Below are 5,942 nucleotides of genomic sequence, written 5' to 3' on the forward strand. Positions count from 1 at the left end.
AAGATAAATATGTTCATCAATCCATTTAATTGCAAATTACAAGTGTCTTCCTTATGATTTTAGGATTTGGTTGTATAAGCACTGAATATTTGTAAGCATAGCCTTGTTTTAGCATAGACATGTGAGGGACAAATAAAATGCTGCTGGAAAAGGAACAAAAGTATACTTGTATATATACTACAATCTTGAGACACATGCCTATTTTACCTGGACTATCAAAGCAAAAGATTATTTGCGAACCAATTAATGATACTCTTCTAGGTTTCAGATTACCAACCATCAGTGCCTTATTTTGAAGAGGAATATACAATCTTCATATTGGAGATGGCCAGTTACAGTTTCATCTAAACAATGGGGTTTGAAACTTTTGCAGGGCCTAGATTTGAGAATGCTGGAGTGTGTAGACATTCCCATACCATCATATTGGGGGTCTGTAGTCCGGTCTTATATTTCTTACCCTGAGCATTATGTACTATCTCACATATTCACTTAAATTGTACCATCTTATTTGTTGTCTGATTTTTGTTTGTTTATAATAATACAGGGAGAGATAAGGAAGTACTAATTTGTTATGGCTTTATTTATGTCGCTCTGGTGGTACACTCGCTTTGCCTATCCACTGAGAAAGGAGGATGGTGGATTCAAAATTTCATAGTTTCTTGCGTATCTGAGTTCTCAATTTTATGTAAATGTTGTATAGTATTTGTGTTGATGCGTTTGTTCTTGTAGATGCATTCTCACACATATGATCCTTTATATTCACATTTATTGACACTTATTTTGATGTGTTATTATTTTTTCTCATTACTTTTGTGTTGCTTCCTAGACTTTCTTGAAGAACAAATATTAAATTCTGAATTCATTTAAGACCTTGCCATCTTTATAATGAATAATCTATAAGAGAGTGTTCATACCATGTGTCTCTTCACACTTACTTTGTGGGGTTTAGATTGTTTTAGGTTAATGAAGTGGTTATGATATGTTTGAGAACACAATTCAAATCTGAAATTTTGAGAACACAATTTTTAGAACTGTGGCATTACAAAATACGAGTAGTTGTTTCGATTGAGGATTAAAATAGAGGCATTGCTAAAATTTTAATATAAAAAGCAATTTATAAATTATTCGGTTAGTCGTGCGTTGCACGTGCATGCTAACTAGTAGATGAAGTTCTAAATATTTAAGGATAGCTTCCTTGAGCTTCAAGTCTACTTAAGCCAGCAATTTGTTTACACATATTTTTTGAACACCATAGAACTAAGTGACTCAAGGAGCGAGCAAAAGCAGAGTGAGCATTGTATATATACTAACAGTTAACAAAATTATTTAAAAAAGTTAAAAAATATTAACAATTAAGGAAATAATTATTATGTTTTACAAATTGGTAAATATGCTAGTAATGCTAATTATTAATAAAATTAATAAAAGAGACAACCATACTAGGGAGATTATAATTTTTGTATTTAGGTCGTTACCTTCTCTTCTGAAGTGGTCATGTGTTGTTGTCTAAATTCTAAACTGCTCAAGGAGTTAAACACTCTTAAAATTCGTTTGTCTTATTCATACGGTAAATCTCAACCAATGGGAAAAGTAAACCTCAAGTCCACAGGTTCACTATAAATGAGGTTCTCCCTCAAAGAATGAGACCTTCCCAGAATACCAAATGACACTGACAAGTCTATCATCTAACCAATACACATTAGAACGTATCACAACCAATGTTTAAGAAATCTATAACCGGTAACTGCTCGGTCGGCTTGGAAATAGCGTTTAATCGGTGAATCGACCTATTAACTGGATTAGTCGGTCAACCATTAATCGGTAGATTAAATAGAAACTTGCCAACTTATATCAAATATTTTTAATATATTATACCATAATTCCATGCACTTGGCTACATAATATACCAGAATGTTCTATTGTAGGCATATATAAAATAGACAAGAGGTAAAACTAATAATCGTTATACATCCAAATATATAAAATCTCAAAATTCAAAATTATCAATTAAACATTTAAAATTTCCCATATACTTGCTAACATACATAACACCATAAACTACAGATAACAACCAAAATCAAGAGTTCCATCCACCCATCTACAAAATTGTAATTCATAATCTACTAATATATGAATGTGGATTCTCCACTAAGATAGGGGGAAAGATGGTAGTGCGTTGCCTACTGGTGACGCTATTGAGGAAGAGATTCGGGAGCATCCCATGGGAGAGGATGGGGAGTGGACAAGGGGGGTGGGGTCCAGGCACGCGACCAGAATGACGGAGCAACTAGATCTTGCAGGTGAAGTGTGGTGACTGGCACTAGTGAGGACACGACTAGCCACCAGCCAGGTTAGGAGGGGATGAAAGGAGCATGAGGAAGCGGGAGGAGCCCTAGGTATTTAGTAGCAAGAGGGGGTGACAGGGATTACATGCTAAAATTTTGGGATTTGTTTGCCCACCACTTAATGGGCTAGTAGTGATTAATCGGTTTGGTAAGTGATTAATCGGTATGACAACTGATTAGTCAGTCTAACTAGCCAATTAATCGGCATGGCAAGTTAACTCAATGAATAGGTGTTATTCGATTCGGTTACCCTAAGAGTAGCGATTAACTGGCAAGTTAACTGGTTAATCGGATGAATTCTTGAACAATGATCACAACGCGTATATTGTAGCATGATAAACTTGTTAAACTCAATCAGATCTATCTAAATCTCCCTTGACCATTTGTGACATGTTAGTATTATACCAGCATGACTACTTCTCATAGAAAAGCTAATAACTCTAAACAGCCATATGTTCATAAGTCTCAAATAACTCCAGAGAACAAAACAAGCCAGTGATTTCTGTTGAAGATCAGTTAGCAGTTGGATGAAGCACATGATAGAAATAGATTGTTGGATTATATTTGCATGACGAGATGAGGTGTGGCATCCTCTGTGTGAACTAATTACCTGATCAGCAGACATGCCAGGTTGTGGGTTGAAGAATTCTCAAAGCAAAATATGAGAAGCAACCTCCATGATCTGCCTAAATCAGACAGTTAATCAGATCCAGGATTAACAAAACCCTGTACAAACTGAGTTTGTAAAGACATTAGAACAAAATAATTGTTGAGTGGAAAAGGGAATTGTAGGGGAAAGAGAAAAATAAAGATAGTGGGCAATACAACAGTGAACCCTAGCTGCTACAGTTCTGTTGCTAGATTGAGAGAAGGATGAGCAAAAGCTATATATTTAGGCGCATGAAATCAAGAAGCTGCAGGTCAGGAAAATAATAACGTATACCTCCATTAATCAATGTAGGGAAACGGCAGACATTACTTGTCATTAACGATTCCAAGAACTGGTGATTCATCGGCTCTTTCAGCCAGGCAGATGAGATTCAGCCCCACTTCACCAAAATGTCATAGGGCTGATTTGCTTCTCCCACAAAATACAAGTGCCACGGCCTGCCTCACCCGCATGGCCCCGCTACTGGGAAGGTCGTGCACTCGGTGGATCAGTCGCCACGACCTACCCCGGAGTGCTAAAAAAATGTTGTGCTGCTAGAGTCAAAAGGATGGGCAAAGAAGGAGGAATATATACACATACTTGTACTCCTTAGCAACGAAAAGGATCAGCGGCCGCCATGAATGCGCGCTTCAAAACCGAAGTGTGATTGCATCTGTCAATTTCAGCGGAGCAGTTTCCACAAGATGAGGCGTCAACCATCATAGTACGCGTCCCCTCCTTTTTATGTCGCGGGCTCGAGTCACCCGCATCGTGCTCCACAAGATCCCTTGGCGCTCGTCGGCCGAATCCACTCACAAGATCGATCACGTGCACGTCGACTGGATCCCCGCATGGCACCCGCGTCGGCAGCATCGCAACCGCATCGATCCGCTGTGTCATCGACGCGGTCCCCTGTATTGAGCGTAGGCCGATCCGTTGCTCTGGATATGCGTGCTCGGTTAGTTAAGTGGGATGGAAACTCCCAAATTACCTAATCAGATGGCCCAGTTAACCAGGAGGCCTCGTTTTGGCCTGTGGAGTAGCAACCCAGAGGACAGCTGGGCCACATCGCTTTAGATACGAAATCTGATGGCCGGGAACACTCAGATATCAAAAACGGACGGCTGAAAACGCTAATCACTGAGAAATCTCGCTTTAGGCCCAATTTTATTGTCCTTTATGTGTGTAGAAAGGAGGAAATGAAGACATATCCAGAATGTAGATCACAAAAGGATCATTTCCATCTAAAGATGGTCACTAGCAAGACTTCTAAAACCGTAGCAGAGCACAAGTAAGGTCGTGGCACCTCGTACTAGTAACCTATGTGCGTGCGACGTGAACCAAGTCGTTCTTATAAAGGGGGCCTATACCAATTCATGACATTGTGCCCCCGAAATCCTAAACAGAAGATTTGCACTATTTAGAGGAGAAGGAGGAGTCCATCTTCGTCTCTTCGTCAACACCTTCATTCGGAGAGTTTTTCACCATCCATCCTTCGCGATCGTCCTCTCCATAGTCACTACCACCACCATAGTCATTCCTCCATAGATTTATTTTGTACTCGAGAGTTCTTTGCGATTGATGATACTCTAAGATGGTTCAATCACCTGATGTGATTTCTCTTGCTTGGGGTTCAACCGCGATGTGTGAGTAATATCATGGGCTAAGAGCGGAGGCATTGCCCTGCAACCCGCACATGTCTTTCAACTGGGATTACTGGTACATTTATTATATTATACTAAATGACGCCCCGGGGCATTTCTGCGGGAAACTTGCTAGAAGAGTGCACAAAAGTTGCTATGAAAATATCTATACCTAATGGGAAGCGAATGTAAGCTTAAAAATGAAAACAAAAATACAAAGGGTATAAAAAAGAAAAATATGAGTTGCAGTTAAAAGAATGTTATTTCTAACAAAAAGATGAATGTAAACTACATAGTTATGGTGTGAGTGTCAAAACCGGCAGATCTCAGGTAGGGGGTCCCGAGGTGTAGATCTTGGATCGATGGATAATAGGAGACACGGGAGGCGGTGTTTACCCAGGTTTGGGCCCTCTTAATGGAGGTAATACCCTACGTCCTACTTTTTCTTATATTGATGATGAAGTATCGAGTACAAAGTTGATCTACCTCGAGATTGTATGTTGTGGTCTAAACCCTAAGGATGACGATGTTGTCCCCTACAGACTAAAACCCCCTGGTTTATATAGACACCAGGGGTACCTAGGGTTACATATGGTCGGTTACATCTGGGAATAAATATGCCGATATTATCATCTTGACTCGGAGCACACACCAAGGCTTCAGAAGGTTCCATCCTGAACACGGTGCCGTCTTGTAGTCTGGTTCTTCAATGATACTCATAGAACAACCCACCATAAGTACGACCTGTAAATATAGGTCGGCGGCCCGAGGACCCCTTAGTCCCGGACTCCCTCAGTATCTCCCAAACCAGCCTCCAATGTCATAGTCTTGATTCCTAGCAACTTCTCGTGCCCAAAGTCTTCGGCTTGTGGGGTGAGTTCATATCTCCATTTATGTTTGACCAGCATTTAGTTCGGTCGCCGATGATTTCCCTATTTCCTGGTTGTATGTGTTACTTAGACCCGAAGGTCAATCACCTGAGTGTGAACAGTGTCTTTGTCTGACAACTTTTTAGTGAAAGGTCGCTGCTGGTCATGGCCACTGACTAGTTACAAAAACTTGATTCGTGGTTCGAGGCAGTTCCTCTATTGGCACATCCCATCAATATGGAGATCGTGCCCCGTTTTTTAATGGACGTGGTTTATGATTTGGGTTATCCCACGCATGCATAACTGCACGATTATATCGGGAAGTGGCGAGGACCGCAGTGTAGTAAAGGGGCTCTTCGTATTTCAGCAGCTTATAAAACAAAAACTGCCTCCATACGCTTATGAGATCTCACATTTCCATTAGCTTCCCCATCTC

Source organism: Hordeum vulgare, chromosome 7H (assembly GCF_904849725.1).
Source record: "Hordeum vulgare subsp. vulgare chromosome 7H, MorexV3_pseudomolecules_assembly, whole genome shotgun sequence".
NCBI lineage: Eukaryota > Viridiplantae > Streptophyta > Magnoliopsida > Poales > Poaceae > Hordeum > Hordeum vulgare.